Here is a 17,222-nt window from a genome sequence, read left to right as displayed (position 1 = left end):
GCTGCATTCACAAATGCAAGTTAAAACTCTACCATGCAAAAAAGAAACCATATATTAAAAGGTTCCAGAAAAGCTGCCACCTTCTCTGGGCCAAGCTCATTTAAGCCAGCATCTTTGAGGGTGCATTGATGCACAATGCATTGGTGACTTGCAAATCTGTGAAGGCACCACTAAGGCTGAATGATATTTACAGGCTTTGTAGCAGCATATGTTGCCTTTCAGACGACGTCTTTTTAAGGGAAGGCTTGCTTATTTCAGCAAGACAATGCCAAATCACATTCTGCATACACTGCAACAGCATGGCTCTGTCGTAAAAGAGGCTGGGTGCTAAACTAGCCTGCCTGGAGTCTACACCTGTCACCCATTGAAAACATTTGGCGCATTATGAAACAAAAAATACCACAAAGGAGGCCCTCAAATGTTGAGAAGCTGAAATACTATATCAAGCAAGAACAGGAAAACATTTCACTTTCAAAACTACATCAGCTCAAGTTATAAACTAAAGTAGCATGCCTTGGACATCAAATATATCATGGCTCATTGGCTGCATTTGGGGCAAAAGGAAAATCATGTAAATTAGATATTTTTTTTAACCAACCTATTCCTTCAATAAAATCATTTCATGGAAAAAAAAGATTAGACACCTCAGATGTGACGTATTGCCAAGGACAAACGGCAAAACTTTCAGCAGTCGAATCTCCTGTGCTGTTAATGTAGGAAATGCACTAGATTTGAACATTTATTGGTGCATTTTATTTTTTAAGCAATAGTTCAGCGTGAAAAAGCACCAGAAACAGGAAGTAACATCCCCCAGTAAGTCCTGGTCACTTTCACCACTACTTACACCGCACACTTCAACAAGATGGTTCTTAAAACGTTCTTTAGTAAAGGCAATTGTTCTATATAGACCCATATCATGCTTAAACAATTCTCTGAATGGGGGAAATCAATGGAGAATGTGTTGTATATGGTACTAAATAGAACCTTATTGAAAATGGTTCTATATAGCAGAATATATATAATAGAAGTAGAACCAATACCTTTACTAAGGACCCCTTGAATGAGCATCTTTTTAAGTGTTTCCTTTAATAAGTGCACGAGGCTAATTAATAAATGATGGTATGGATTAGATCATAAAAGGGTAACGGAGTGCTATATAGCATTTATGGCATTTAGCTGACGCTCTTATCCAGAGCGACTTACAATTTGATCATTTTACACAAGTAGGCGAAGGCAGTGTTAGGAATCTTGCCCAAGGACTCTGATTGGTATAGTGTAGGGATTGAACCCTAGTCTACAGCGTAGAAGGCAGAGGTGTTAACCACTATACTACACCATCCACCTAGGTGTGTTATATGCTAAGAGGAATATTAAGCTAATGTATTAATAATAATGTAGTGTAGATGTATACTAAGCTAAGTAGTACACTCTGTAGCCCAATATCCTCAATTTATGTATAATTATATTGATTACTAAAGATCGTGTAGGCAGTAGCTTTTTTTTCATCCTGGAAATTTCGTTCACCTTCTTTGGGCCTGACAAGCTCTCATCGTGTTACTGCCCTCTGCGGTGTCGTTTCATTTGACCGACCCCTGTTTAAACCAGTGTCCACACATGTAGCTCTCCTCAGCGCAGCGCTGTGCTCGAGGCTCCGCCCCTCACGTAGCTACTGCGAGCTGTTGGCCGTCAGTGATGGGGAGGACGTCATCTGTCCGTTAACATGTCGCTAGCCGAAACGCCACATTAGCTTCCATATTTCGTCGGATTTGGCTTTCCCTGACCTACACTGCACAAGGGCGGCAGCGGGTGTCAAATATGTATGAAAAACCTCACGGTCATATCCGCTATTTGTTGAGTGTGCAGTCCGAGCTGACCGTGTGAAACCCACCGCATTAGCTAGCCTGGTAGCTAGCTGGGCTAACTAACAGCTAGCACAGCTGCGCTAGCCGTAACCGAGCGTGTCCACCATAACCAGCAAACTAATTCGATGGTTAGGGAGTGGGCTTGTCGTAGAAAAATCAAGTGGTCATCTGCCTGGTACGCGGGGTCTTGTGGAAGGATAACTGCATCCTGAGAAATGTAAGTTGCTTCTCAGTCTTCCGCCAAGCCGACAGGCTTAGCTAGCGCTGGCTAATGGGTTAGCTGTGTTTTGTAACACCTGACACTGTGGCTGCGACTAACCAGCCAGCTAACCCAGCGCCCTAGTTGAACTGGGTGACGAGCAACTAGTGACTCGCTACATATCATAATGCCGTTTGGCTATTTCATCATTCCCTCGAAATAACCGCGCTATTCTCACTCCTCTCCAATTCTAGGCAGCGTTTTAAACTGGAGAGACTAGCTTGTTTATCACGGAGATAAGCGCTAGGAAACGAGAGCTAGGTTAGCTATCTCAAAGCCAGAAAGTGATGTTGCTTCTACTTTTCGCCTGTCTGTTCTTTGTTACTCTAATCAGTGGTTGAACTCGACTAAAACCCGAATCAAACCCGAATCACGTAGATTTGCTAGCTCAAGGGTTTACAACAAAATCTTGGTCTGTAAGTTCACACCGTTAATTACCGTTGTTGCATTTTACATATCCAGTGTTCCCAATAATGAAAAATATTAAAAAATAAAAGTACAAATTGTATTTATCGTAGGTGTGCATGGCACGGATTAGTGGCATATACTGTAAAACTCAGTAGATCAAATGTTTTATTATTTAAGGGTCTAATAGAATTAACGCAGGCTCTGTTTCTAGTTTGTATACTGTTGTTGCTAGCAGGTTGGGTGTCAGTGATTTATACAGGTCCCATTCCTTAATGATTTTTTGGGCATTAATGAAAGCAACTGAATTAACAAGGTACAGAAGAACCTGAAAGTGCAGAAAAGCTTCTTTGGCACTGCCCCTTATAGCAGCAGTTCCAACAAATCCAACAAAAGTTTACATTTGTAGACTAAAGCATTCACATTGGATGCTTGGATTCAGGGGATTGATTTGACATTTTGAAAAGAATAACTGTTGCATGTATTTATAATTTGTTGATTTTATTTCAAATAATATATCACATATAACATAATCACCCTTACAGGTTAGCACAAACTGATGGTTTTGCTTGTGATTGCTGCTCTTTTTCCCCCAGCTGCATTCTGACTTGGTAAGAGGATGCTACACTCGTATTGCCCTAGAAAATGAAGATATTTCACTAACCTACTAGGCTTAGCGTTGTCCAAGCAGAGTGAGCCATCAAAATGAGAATGGAATAAATGACAGCACAGTGTTAATTTGGGAATGTTATTTTTTTCCTACAGACATTAATTACAGAAAGGTAGTGTTATCTTTTGCTCCAGCTAAACATTCCGCAGATTGAAGACCGTATGAGTAAAGTTGTATCCATGTGTCTTGGATCCTGGCAAGAATGACAACTCAAATAATGGCTAACAAACCTGAGTTAGTTTGTTTTATTAGATCTCTTATTATTATAAAAAATTGAGTCTTACATAGATCTTTCATACATCTTTCTATTGTTGTGGCAAAATGGAAACTGATATATTATGCCATCATAGTTATAAAGCTTATTAATCAATACCACAATATAAAAACCTGTCAGCACTTTTTTTTGTTACTTTAAATGTGTCATTAAAGATGGGGTCATTGATTTCAAGTCAGACCGTTTTTTTTTTTTTGCACAAACCTCGATTCCAAATGTAGTTGGGACAGTATGTGAATTGGTAATAAAAGCAAAAAGCGGTGATTGGAAAGTTCTGGTTGAAAACATCAAATTTGAGGCCTGTCATTCCAAAAAAGTTGGGATAGGAGAATGTTTATCACTGTATTACATCATCTTTCCTCTTAACAACATTTAATAATTGTTTGCGGTCTGGAGACTGATTTCCATTTCTTTATACAAGTCAGCACCTGCAACCATTGCAACCGTGTAGGACCTTCATTGTCTTATTTTGCACTTCATAATGTGCCACACGCTTTCAATGGAAGTCAGGTCTGGACGGCAGGCAGGCCAGTCTAGCACCCACACTCTTGGATTATGCAGCCATGCTGTTGTAACATGGGCAGAATGTGGCTTAGCATTGTCGTGCTGAAATAACCGTGGATGACAAAACCATTTTCTGGGAGGCAGTGTATTTTGCCCCAAAATGTGTGTGTTTTTTTTTTTTTTTTTTTTTTTTTTTTTTTTTTAGCATTAATGGTTCCTTCATAGATGGCAAGTTACCCAGGCCATGGATATGAATATACCCCCATACCATGAGACAGTGGCTTTTGTACATTACACTGGAAAAGGTCTGGATGGTCCTTCTCTTTAGCCCGGCGAAGACAGCGTGCATTTTTTTTCCGTCAAAAGTCTAAAAGGTTGACTCATGAATACATGTTTCTGTTGTGTATCAGTCCGTTTCAAATGAGCTTGAGCCCAAAGAGATTGGCAACATTTTTGGACTGTGTTGACATATGACGTCAGCTGTATATAGAAAAGTGTTCACATGCATTTGTGGATACAGCAGTAAACAGTGTTTATTGACAAAACTTGTTAAAGTATTCCCATTCCCATCCATTCAAGAAGCATGCCAGTTTTTAATGCTGTCCTGTCTTGGAGGTGGACAGTCACAGTTACAGAGATTTTTCCAGATTACCTGCATCTTTTGATGATGCTATGCACTGTAGAGGGTGAAATTCTTGCAGTTTCACATTGAGGAACGTCGTTAACCTTTTGGATTGTTCTTTGGCACAATTTTTTTGGCAAAGTTCTGTGACAAGCCTTCACCCATCCTTACTCAAAGAGATAAAAGGCCTTTCCTAGTTGCTCCTTTTATATTCAGAAATATGATTGCTGTTTAAATGTTTCACATTTTATTAATATTTATTTATGGGTATTGGTACCAGCAGGTATTTATGTAAAACATATTGACCCCTGATTCCTGTTTCATTGCTTCCCAAGAAAATAATGTCCTGCAAAACATGTCTGTAACCTTCATCTAACCTATTGTGATTGACATTTGTGGTTAAAGGCATACCAGTTTCCACATGCTGGGTCAGAAAAGCAATTAAATTGTTTGATTTAGAGTAGCTTTTACAGATTGCTTAGGATTTAATATGTTAATTGTGTTCTCATTTTTTCTTTGCTCTTTCATTTGTTTTAATTAATGTACCAAGCTCAACAGAATGATGTTGCTTAAAAGCTGGATTTGATGATCTTTGCCTCATTCATCTCCATCCAAACAGATGTATTGGCACAGGGAGAGGTGATGCTGGGTCTCGGAATAACCAAAGATGAATTTTCTAAATCAGTGTTATTAAGATGTAGAAATGTGGTGTGTGAAATATTTTGCAGTTGCAAAGAGATGCATAATTCTTTCCAACAGGCATGTTGTCACATAATTCCCAAGATATTATGTGATATAGCCTAGAATTAATAGCTATAGCCAGTCATTTTGAACAGTTGTACTGGCATGGCACCCACAGTTATATTTGTCCAGTTTTAGTTGAAGAAAACAGCCGAGACCCCCATATGTTTAAGCGGCCAGCCGATTCTACTTTTTGCTCTCAAATAAAATTCGATTTAGCTGCCAGTTGATGCTGTTCGAGCTTTATGTGTGAGTGAGAGGCTGTATTTGGTCAGTCTGCACAACCAGTGGCAATGTGGCCATGGTAAGGTGTAGCTCTACTGCCTTTTAGGTGTAGAATATCTACTCAGAATTCCTGTTAGGCTAGCCTGCAATGGTCAGACTACTTGTTTGGTCTGTTTTGTATTCAGTGTTTAAGTGACATGATGAATGTAAGGTACTGTGCTGATTGCAATGCAGCATGACCTGCTTGTGCGTAGTGTTCTTTTGATGTGAGACACAGTCTGATGAAATTTGGTATAAATTGAATTTTATGGCCTTTTGAAGGTATTTCAGCCTGTCACTTGACAGTTGTGTTATGTATTTTACTGAACACTCTGACTTTTGAACTGTGAAATTAGACTTTTTAACCAACATTTCTGGGGAACATATTGGCCACTGTGGTCTAATATTTAGTTATATTTTGTATTTTAGATTTATTTTGTGATAAGAGTGATCTTCTAGAGCCTCTTTAATTGGGGTTCTTTTCTCTTTAAACTGCATGTCAGTTTCCTGGCCTAATGTTCGGTGGTTGAGGAAGGCTGTGTACTGTTAAACTCTAATTCTTTTATCATGTAAGATATGTTGTGATAGATTTTATCATTATAATATTCAATAAATGTTTCAGTTTAAGCTTTAGGATATATCACTTAACACAGATGGCTCATACATGATTTCTAAAAGGAGAAAAACTTGATAGCCTGCATGGTTATGTGTGGCGTATCTGAATAGTGCTTATATTTAATATTTGTGTTTTTTGGAAGATGCTGAAATTAAAAGCATAATTGAACCTGATATGACTAATCTATGCTGTTTTCTATTTGATACAAGCTTTATACCTGTTCATACTGTTTCAGTAACTGTCTGTCATGCTTGTTTGGTTAGTTTAAGTCTTTGAACAATAAATGGTCACGTTGTTTATGCTGTAATTATTCGAGGTGTGTGTGGTATTTCAGTGAGATCTGTTTTATGTCCATAGTAGTGAGTAAACTGTTTTATGCAGCGTATATATGGGCTGTTTTATGTTTAACACACTGTAGGCTGCCTGTATTCATGAAATTAGATCAGGAGGCTGAATTGATTTGTCTTTATAGTTTATGTGTGTTATTTGTTGTTATAGTGATGTGGTTTTGTAAAGAAGAAACAGTCACTTTGTAGTGTTATTCTTTCACAATCCCTTGATGTGCAGAAAACCTCTAGTCAGATGTTAATCAAACACTGCATGTATCCGCTGAGTGGATTAGTAAATTGAGTTAGCTTGTTAACTGCTGTATCTGGAAACCTTCTGAACCCTGTGATGCTTTTCCACTCTGTCTTTTTGTCTTTCTCAGTCTGATTAATGACGGATAGAGGACATTTTTAGTAGTGTTGTGCTTACTGCCTTTGTATATGTATGATGGATACCCTTTGAATCACATTCAGATATTTTCCATTTTACTTCTCAGCTTCATATCTGAAATATATGATGTCTCAGTGCCAAAGCTGGTGGAACTGTTGCAATGCTTAAAGCTTTCATGATGCTTTGGGTGCTGGGTAATGAGCATGTAGACAATGATACGCAGAAGACGTTGGGAAGATGAGCTTACTCATCAGCTCTGTTTCCATGACTTAAGCAGAAAATCTCTTATGCTCAGCTTGAACCCACATTTAGAAAGACAATAAACAATCCCAGGTTTATGGTCAGTGTGTGTCTGGAAGATATGGTGGCCAAGCTTGTACTAATTAGATACAGAACAAAGAGAATAGCCATTCGTTTAGAATTACAACTGAGAAAGGTCTCAAGTCCACTTGTAGACATAAATTGTATTATTTGGAGGCTTAGTCGTATCCTCTGCTGGCCCACCCACTGACCATCTGATGCATTTCTCACTGTTTCCATTTTCATACCTAAAGATTTCTAGGCACATCCCACACTGGCTGAGCTATGTGTCAACCACTAGCACTGTATGTAATATCAAAGCCTCCTGCCACATTGGCTGTCAACCACTGTCAATGGATTCCCCTTTTTGAATGGCACCCAACTTCTGACAGTATGTATTCTATTGCTATTTGTTATACTTGCTATAGATACTTCCAGCATTGAAAGAACTTCTGATAAAATACATAATATGATGTCTTAGGTTTGCAGTGTAGCCAAAAGCTGGATTCAATGTGGCAAGTAAAGACTTTTTTATGAATATGTTCCACTACTTTCATTTCTGAACAGCTCTGTAAGATGGGATTAGAGTGAAGTGTCCCATTCCACTGCAGTTTGAGAAGGTCCAGCTGGCCTGCTGAATGGTGCAAAGAAACTAGTAACCTGGCAACACTAGTTTGTTTATTTTTAGTGGGGAATCGTGTCAGATTACAGCCTTCAACATTACGACTTGTCTGCTTAGAGAGACCAGTAGAATTTATCTTCAGCATCTATTTTTGATGTTTGTTAACTTAAACAGACAAGTAACAACTTAAATATTGGATCTTTAAATGTGGGTTTGGGGCTGTGATTCTGCATGCAAATGCATTTCCCAATGGAAATTTGACAGACAAGCACAATATTTTGAATTTCTTTCATTCTAATTTGCTTAAACCACATCTGTGAAATACGCAGTTATAATTACTAAGTTTACCTCAGAAACAAAAAATATACAAAAAAGTGATAAAATAATTAATTAGCTATAATTTATCTTATTCTTGTAATCAGAGATCACAGTTATGTATTTTACAGGGGAATTCCACTGATTTGGTTTGATGTAAAATGGTTTGTTCTAGAGAAATTTTTCAAGTTAAATTGTTTAGCAGTGGTGATATGAATGAGACATCAAGTTAATGCCTCTAAGGCTGCTTCACAGGAGGTTATTAATATGTTTCTTATTGACTTGCATGTTGTTTTACAACAGTTTTGAGAGAATTTTGGTCAGAATGTGTTTTTTAAAAAGCGTTCATAACGGAGAGGTACACTATGTTGGCAAAAGTATTCGCTTGTCTGTCTTCACACCCATATGAACTTGAGTGTCATCTCATTCTTAATCCACAGGGTTGTCAGCCCACCCTTTGCAGCTATAACAGCTTCAACTTTTCTGGGAAGGCTTTCCACAAGGTTTAGGAGCGTGTTTACTGGATTTTTGACCATTCTTCCAGAGGCGCATTTGTGAAGTCAGACACTGATGTTGGACGAGAAGGCCTGGCTCACAATCTCCGCTCTAATTCATCCCAAAGGCATTCTATTGGGTTGAGGTCAGGGCTTTGTGCAGGCCAGTCAAGTTCTTCCACACCAAATCTGCTCATCCATGTCTTTATGGACCTTGCTTTGTGCACTGGTGTGCAGTCATGTTGGAACAGGAAGAGGCCGTCCCCAAACAGTTGGGAGCATGAAATTGTCCAAAATCTCTTGGTCTGCTGAAGCATTAAGAGTTCCTTTCACTGGAACTAAGGGGACGAGCCCAACTCCTGAAAAACAACCCCACACCATAATCCTGCCTCCACCAAACTTTATAGTTGGCACAATACAGTCAGACAAGTACCGTTCTCCTGGCTACTGCCAAACCCAGACTCGTCAATCGGATTGCCAGATGGAGAAGTGTGAAACATCTCCACTGCTGTAGCGTCCAGTGGCGACTTTACAACCCTGCTTTCGAAACTTTACATTGTGCTTGGTGATGTAAGGCTTGGATGCAGCTGTTTGGCCATGGAAACCCATTCCATGAAGCTCTCTACGCTATTCTTGAGTTAATCTGAAGGCCACATGAAATTTGGAGGTCTGTAGTGATTGAATCTGCAGAAAGTTGGTGACCCGCGCACTATGCGCCTCAGCATCCTCTGACCCTGTTCTGTCGTTTTACATGGCCTACCACTTTGTGGCTGAGTTGCTGTCATTCCCAATCACTTCCACTTTGTTATAATACCACTGACGGTCGACTGTGGAATATGTAGTGAGGAAATTTCATGACAGGACTTGTTGCACAGGTGGCGTCCGATCACGGTACCACGATGGAATTCACTGAGCTCCTGAGGGCGACTCATTCTTTCACAAATGTTTGTAGAAGCAGTCTGCAAGCCTAGGTGCTTGGTTTTATACAACTATGTCCATGGAAGTGATTGGAACACTTGAATTCAATGATTTGGATGGGTGAGTGAATACTTTTGGAAATATAATGTATATGTAGGGTGATTAAAGGTCAAATACTCCACAAAGAAAACTCATTTTTAATTTTTTTTTTTTCTAAACCATTGTCTGCATTATATGTAAAAACTCAGACCTAGCACCCCGTTTCCTATCACCACTACTGTAAACAAAAGAGCTGATAAGTTCCTCTACATAACCCACTTCGCATCAGACCACTCTGCTCATCATCAAAAGCAGGGAAGAAATGCACATATTAGCTCTTGGCTATAGGGCTTAACTATAAGTGATCACACTTTCATAATGTTGCATGCATTTGCATTTGTTGCATTTTTGATGCATGAAATTCATTTTTGTCTTCCCTGCTGTAAATTTACACTGTGGCCTTCAGACTCTGTGTGAATGATGACCACTGGCTTAAAAAGCTTTCAAATGAGAGAGAACAGGCTATGCCTTAATTAGGGATGCCACAGATTTTCAGCCTACCATAAAGTATAAATATTTAAAAGTACAAAACTTCTTAATATGCACCACAGAAAGTGTTAAATAAGACTTCCTTTGCTTTCATGCACAGATCATTACTGTCATGCCGAACAGTAATAAATAATAATTTATGCAATAGTATAGCTAGTTTTAATGGCTGTAATGTGTGTTTTAAGACTGGTCTTTCACTTTCACAGAATTGGTGTTTTGTTCTAACTGATCCCTGTTTATTTACACAGTTAAATGGATAGAACATCTCGGCTGGTCTGAATAGTTGAGAAGCATGGTTCTGAAGTCTAGATTCTGCTATCTTGGCTTAGATTATCATGTAAAAGGCTATTAAAATGAACACATTTGTGCACCTGGTGTAGTACCCCTTTCTTGCAGATGTTTTGGAATGAATAATGTAGTTTGATGACCAAATTGTGATGTAAGCTACTTCAAAAGAGTCCACCTATGTGCACTGCTAGCGTGGTGAATTGAACAATAAGTGTGGTTGGTTAGATTATGTAATCCTGTTTTACTGATTATGGTTAGAGTTATGTAGAGTTAACTTGTATTTTTTACTGCAGTTATTCAGTGTGTACATTTTTGTGAAGCGAAGCTTAAAAGGGAACCTCAAAAGTTTATTGTGCAGTTATAAATTTGGCTGCTGTTTCTCACTGAAAAGTGAATAATTGACTAATACTAAAAAACTCTCTTACTTTTTGTAAGAAGTCCATTATCCACCACTGAAAATAGTGGTTTGTCTGATCAACCAAGAAAATTACTTTGTGTGACAAAATTCTTTTAACTGATTTTGTTTAACTCTGTTTGAAGTAAATATTTAATTTCAAATTAGACTTGTTTGTTCAACAGAAGATAATAGTAATTTGATATGCATGTTTTCCTGCTGTTTTTTAAATGTAAAAGCATCACTATAACCTCTTTTAAAAAATTGGCAAATATTGCAAAATCACTGATCACTATTATGCAAAGCAATAAAGTTCTTAAACAGCTGTGTACAGTCAGCATTCCCAGAACAGCTTTTTCCATATAAATAAAACATGGCCTAAATATACAGTTTGCTAAAATGTGTTTGACACATTTTGCACAACACCTGGGACTGAAAATTGTTCTTCTGTTAAAAACGTCTTTTTACAGACTAATAGTTGCTGTAGTTGTTCAGGTGTTCATGTGTGCAAGGGTTTGATTCCTAACTCAGGCAGGAACATCTCTCTTGTATTGTGCTGCATTAAAAAAAGGATTGTTTCAGGCCTCATGGTAGTGTCCATTGGCAACATGCAGCTATAAAAATGTTGCCATGGTGATAGCATTATTGGAATAACCGTCCCATTCCTTCCATCGTGCGGAGCATTGGTGTTAGCCACTTTTTTATCCTAAGATGTGTTTAGACAGATTTTCTCTTTGCTGATTCATTCAAAAGCATGGAATATCCAGTTTGCTGTTATCTGTCTACCGCAGTATGGTATATGCAGACCAGTTCTTATCTGGATGACGATAAAAGTGTAATTAATCATTCAGCCTAGAATATTATAATTTAAAAAAAAAGGATTTATTGGGATTTGTGCGCACGCAGAAAAAAGATTGGCTCAAATTTGGAGCATGCTAAAGGTAAAAAGGATGTGCAGATGTATTTCATTCTCCATTGTGCATAATCCAGTAAAAGCAGAGCTAGACGTAAGCCTCAGTTATCTTCGTTTAATAGATGTGACTAGAGCACTGAAGATGATTCTCCGCGTGGGTCATGCGTTCTACTTAAATGTCGGACCTGTGCTTCATACTCCAACGTGAATTTTTGTTTGTCTGCACTCTTGCTGCACTTTCCATTCCAGAGAAGAGACTGGTCGTAGCAAAGATGCACTGAAGTGCCCTGTTGAAGCTCTCCGTTGCTATAGAAACCACTCTTAGCTGCCACTCCAGGCATGGTAGGCATGGAAACGGAACGTATGACAGTGGTCCAGTGGTTACATCATTGCAGTGCCATACATCTTGGGACTATGTAGGCCTCCTCTGTGCACATCATTGGAATGTAGAGACCTTGTTAGAGCAGCTGATCACCTGGATACATATCTGTTGAATGCAGACCCACATAAGGTCAGGTAAGCGCATTTTAAAGCCATAAAATCACTTGCTGTGCTACGGAACTGAGCTGTAAATGATAGAGACTATTTATAGAATGAGTGGAGTTAGCATAGGTTTGTTTTCTGGCTTGCTGTCGATGTTGTGTGTCTGATATGAAGCAGATATGTAAATGCTTTCTGCCACGCTCTGCAGGATGTCTGCAAGCTCACATGTATAAAACAATGCTTGGAAGTCATTTCAAAGCTGATCTCCTCATGGTAGTGAAGAGTAGGTTTTGTGGCTGAACCACATGCATTTTAGTTATTTTATTACCTTTTATATGATCTTGAATGATCAGCGTGCATGTAGTTGGGTAAAAATCTGTGAAAGCGTTGTTTCTCTGTAACAGATGCTTAATAAGCTAAGTGCTGTATAAATTTGCCATTTTACCTTTTATTGGGTGCCATCATTGAAATGGCCTTCAAAGGTCTGTTTCACTTCCTATCCCCATTGAATGTATTTTGTTTCTGTTTGTCTTTTGCTTCAATACAAAAAGCCGTCTGTGCAACCAGCCACATCCATAACCAATGAGTTATTATTGTCTGGCCTTTTTAGTGTACTGTGATGCTAATCGCATCGCCTGATCAAAGTGTGCTGGACGTGGAGTCAGGGCGCAGGTGTTCAGGACGTGGCACCTTGTTTTGATATCAAACATTATGCTAGACTTGAGCAGATAATGCTTTCCTTTAAGGGAAGCCATCATCCTAGAACTTAAACTCTTGCCTCATATTCCTTTGAGATATAAGGGTCTTCCAACTAGGCCTGTTGAAGTGCTCTGGAGGCTTGAGTTAAGAGGAAATACAGTTTCCCTTTGATGAAAGGTGAGAGTTTGGAAATGGAGTAGTATATGGCTGGAGGCTTCAGAGGATGGAATGTGAGTAGTGTGCAATCCTAGCTAGGGGTTATTTATAGTTCAATGGGCGTGAGACGCAGACACTCAGACAAGCTGCCTTGTGACATCATCACATGCCAAATGGCTCGGCCGCAGTCTGCTCTGCTGTAGCCTACTAATAAAATAAGCGTTTCTGGTTTATGATAACAGGATTAGTATGTCAGAAATATGGGTTAGCATGTGTGGTTGGCTTTAATGCTGTTAAGTGCAGTTTTTGCAGCAGGCTTTGCTGTCCTGATTCTAGAAGCATGAAGTGGAATTGAAGCACTTGAGCACCCGTCGATATAGAGATGTGAGTGGCAGAGTGTAGCCTTGTATGTATCATCATTTTACGCAATAACAACCATGTGTAGCATGGCATGTGCTACCCAGGGCTCAAGGAGGACGCTGGAAGCAGGATTCCGTTCTGCAGCAGCCATGTCTTTATTTTCCCACAAAATAAACGAAGTATACACAACCAAACCTATGCTGGCCACTTTTCAGTGGCTTAAGCTAGACTTTTCAGCTCTTCAGTCTTGTTCAGCTGCTGCTGCTTGTCCCTCCCTCGCTCTGTTCCCTCTCAGTTCTTTTTAAAGGCGCTCATGCTTCCGGCCAGATCAGAATCAGCTGGCTCTCATTAAGGGCAGTGTGAGCACCGGAGCCGAGAGGGAACAAGAGCTCGCCGCTCTGCCTCCTCGCCCTTTGCCCCTAGCTGGCAACTCGGCCGCCTGGGTCGAACGTAGCGACCTCGCTGCATAACAGGGGGTGGGGCCTGGCCGGCAGAGTTCTGCACTCGCTCTTTCCTCTGGTGCCTCTAGTGGCCGGTAGCAGTGTCTTCGCTCTTCTTATCCTCCCGCCGTTACTCTTGTGACTCGCGCCTGTCCGGGGAGCTTGGGCTTTGTGCTCCGCCCCCTCCACACTCGTGGGTCTCCCTGGCGTGGGGGGGGGGGATTCCACTGATTTCAATACATATATTAAAGAACACAGTCCAGATAGTATTTTCACTAAGTTAGCCAGATGACATAAACCCAAAGCTAAGCGCTGTTCAGTAATATGAGAAGTAAAGGACTTCAGCCTTAAATTACTGCACTGACTGTGAAAACCTGCTTTGTGAAACAAACTTGAATGTCTTCAGGCATGATTAACACAAAAAACAAACATTATTAACAACACATATAACTAGACATGGCATGTAGAAAATCAAATAAACTTAAGTCAAACCCATTTTAACCTTTTTATAGTACTTTTTACACTGAAAAACAAAAGTGATGATCGTTTAGTGAATCGCGTCCGTCAAAGTGATGATCGTTTAGTATTTTGTGCAGCATCATTTGACACAAATGACAGCAATCAGCCTTTTTATCTAATATTTAATTGTAGTGAACAAAGCATTTGAAGGGATTTTGGATTATTTATCCACATTGGAGCTTTATATCTCTGTCATTGGGTGTGATTTTGTTTACAGTCAAATGTTTGTTCGTTTCTGGTGGGTCTGGTGTCATTAATTAGTTGGAGGGTCCACCTGTGGCACATTCTAGGCAGAGGCAAAGAATTCGTAATGCCATTGATGTTAATGAGGGTTAGTAGCAGAAAAAATGTTCCATTTGAAACTGATTGTGTAAATGCTTCATTAGTGTGCAAAGTAATTATTAGGACCTATAGAACTTAATGATTTACTGTTGTTTGGAAAGACAACAGTTTTGATGCATTTTATAATGCATTTACTTTTATTTATGTAAAAAAATAAATTGCACAGCTCTGCACTTGTGTTCTGTTCAGCGGGTGAAGCTTGCCCTTGTGAACAATAAGGGCTGTGGTGTGACTGAGCTGGCAATGTGCTTGACCTGCTTACACTGCTGGCTGACAGTGAGCTACAAGTTCCAGAACTCTGCTGTTTGCACTATTGGAATTAAAACAGTGATGCTGAGGTCATTGTGCTAATGCTAACATGGCCAACTTATTTTCCCCCTTGGTGTAAAACTTGGGCCGTACAGTAATTTATGGCGATTAACCATAAAAGCAATATGTGGTTAGCTTGAGGTAAAATCTTGACAGATAACAAACGTAATTTGCACTCTGTAGTCCATGCACTGAGTGATTGGCAAAGGCAAGAGTACATTGCAGTCTGATGAGTATTCGCGATGCTAAAAAAAATACATTGCTATCTGCCCTAACTCGGTTTCTACTGCAGTAAGACTTCTCAGAGAGAGACACTTAATAGTTTGTTGTTTAAACAGCCATACTACATTTTATATATATATATATATATATATATAAATATATATATATATAATGTGTGTGTGTGTGTGTATAATATATGTATGTGTATAATATATGTATATGTGTGTGTGTGTGTGTGTGTGTATATCTCTATCTTAAATTCTTTGTATTGTCCATTGTCTACTAGATGAAGAGGTTTTAATAGATTCTCTATTTTGTTTGCCTTCTTTAGGGAGACTTGTGCTGCTAAATGTGTTTGTAAGTGGTATCTTAAGAGTTGACGTAGCAAAGATATAATATAAAGAAACTTAACATTTTCGCACTTTTGATCATTTGTATTTTGTGAGGTTTGATAAGTTGATCCAGATTAAAAGCAACAGCAGGGCTCAATAAAATAAAACTTATCACAAATTATGAGTACAGTGAGTTTTGTTCAATCTTTGACGTATTACTCTATAGTTAATCCGAAACAGGACGAATTATATACTAATTGTGCAGTGGGTCACTGTTATTCAAGTACCATGTCATGCTCAGACATGTAAGTTGTGATGTTAATTATAATGATAATATTAAAAATGATCATATGGCCCGCCCCTCATCTAATACCATTCTGTATAAAGTATTACTGATAGATAATGTGTCCTTCAGTAGCTTCACACCTCTTCTTGTGACCCCTATGGCAAAGTAGTCCAGCATACTCAAGTGAAAATGCACCCAAAATGTGTTCTCAAATGCATTTCACCTGGCAAGTGGGAATATGTCTAGACAGCCTGTACACACCCCAACTTGGCATGAGCTTTACAATAGAGCAAATCTCATTTTCCTGCTGAGTGAGACGTTTAATCTCTTTTACACCCAGACTAGCAGTTGCTACAGTGGCACTATTGGTTCTGAATGAACTGAATATAAAATGGCAGATACCCTGAGATTTGGGACTAATAAGGTTCACCCAGAATAGGTGGGTTAAGCCAGGGTTACCCTGTGTGGTGTTAGCCTGTTTTTAAGCCTTATTTGAATTTTTGTAAGCTTGACTGAATGGATTTGCAAGTTATAACAGTTAAGACAATGAATTTATTTATTTTTTTGTTAATTGTCTTTGTAAAACAGACTGTAGAAACACTGTCCCTGATTTTGGTTTCAGTACATAGTATGGCACTAGTTAGCAAACATGCTGTTGCTCGCTTTTTGCACATTTTGGGAGAAACTGCTTTATTGGAAATGTCCGTGTCAGTCGGACAGAGCGTTTTCATACAGTCTGAGCAAACCAAACCTGAGCAAGATTGGTCACCAGTCCATCATGGGCATTAAAATAATATTATTATTATTATTATTATTATTATTATTAATAATAATAATAATAATAATAATAATAGTTATCACTAGTGCTTCCCAAAACATCACTGATGCATCAGCTGATGTACTTACAGAGATATAACTACAAATACTACTAGTAACACTTTTACCATTTGAATTTCTTTCATCATCTCTTTCAAATGGAAAAAAAAACATAACACGATTCAGTAAACGTGGCTATAGTATGTTGTCATCTTTAACTTGGCCATGAAACTGTGATTGATCAAGGAAGAAAGAAAAGAATCGTGAACGTTCCCTGAAGTTCCACTTCACAGCTACTGATTGTTATGAAAGCTGAGACGTGACAATTTTTCCTGTAAAGTCTGAAACCTGATGCTTTGATGTCCTAAAACATACACTGTGCCATAAGCGGCTTTAGGTCTGATATCTCCCTGAGCACATTCAACCAGCACATACCAACAGCCAGATTTAAAGAACTTTCTCATTTCTGCTAGGTACAACAAGTGGTATTAA

At 39.0% G+C, this 17,222-nt stretch overlaps 1 protein-coding gene across 3 annotated transcripts in view; it reads left to right on the top strand.

The window, feature by feature from the left end:
• The first annotated feature begins 1,641 nt into the window (after positions 1-1,641).
• The window catches only part of ppm1ba (protein phosphatase, Mg2+/Mn2+ dependent, 1Ba), a 35,362-nt gene continuing 19,781 nt past the window's right edge, over positions 1,642-17,222 (top strand). Inside the window, exon 1 of one of the 3 annotated variants that reach the window (XM_037538537.1) lies at positions 1,642-2,079. The gene's annotated coding sequence lies outside the window, so the exon portion shown is untranslated. Of the gene's footprint in view, positions 2,080-12,150; positions 12,283-17,222 lie in introns of those variants that run through there. The other 2 variants (XM_017690587.2, XM_037538536.1) reach the window with 2 other exon arrangements.

This window comes from Pygocentrus nattereri, chromosome 5 (genome assembly GCF_015220715.1).
Source record: "Pygocentrus nattereri isolate fPygNat1 chromosome 5, fPygNat1.pri, whole genome shotgun sequence".
NCBI lineage: Eukaryota > Metazoa > Chordata > Actinopteri > Characiformes > Serrasalmidae > Pygocentrus > Pygocentrus nattereri.
This window is presented reverse-complemented; position numbering and strand designations above follow the sequence as displayed.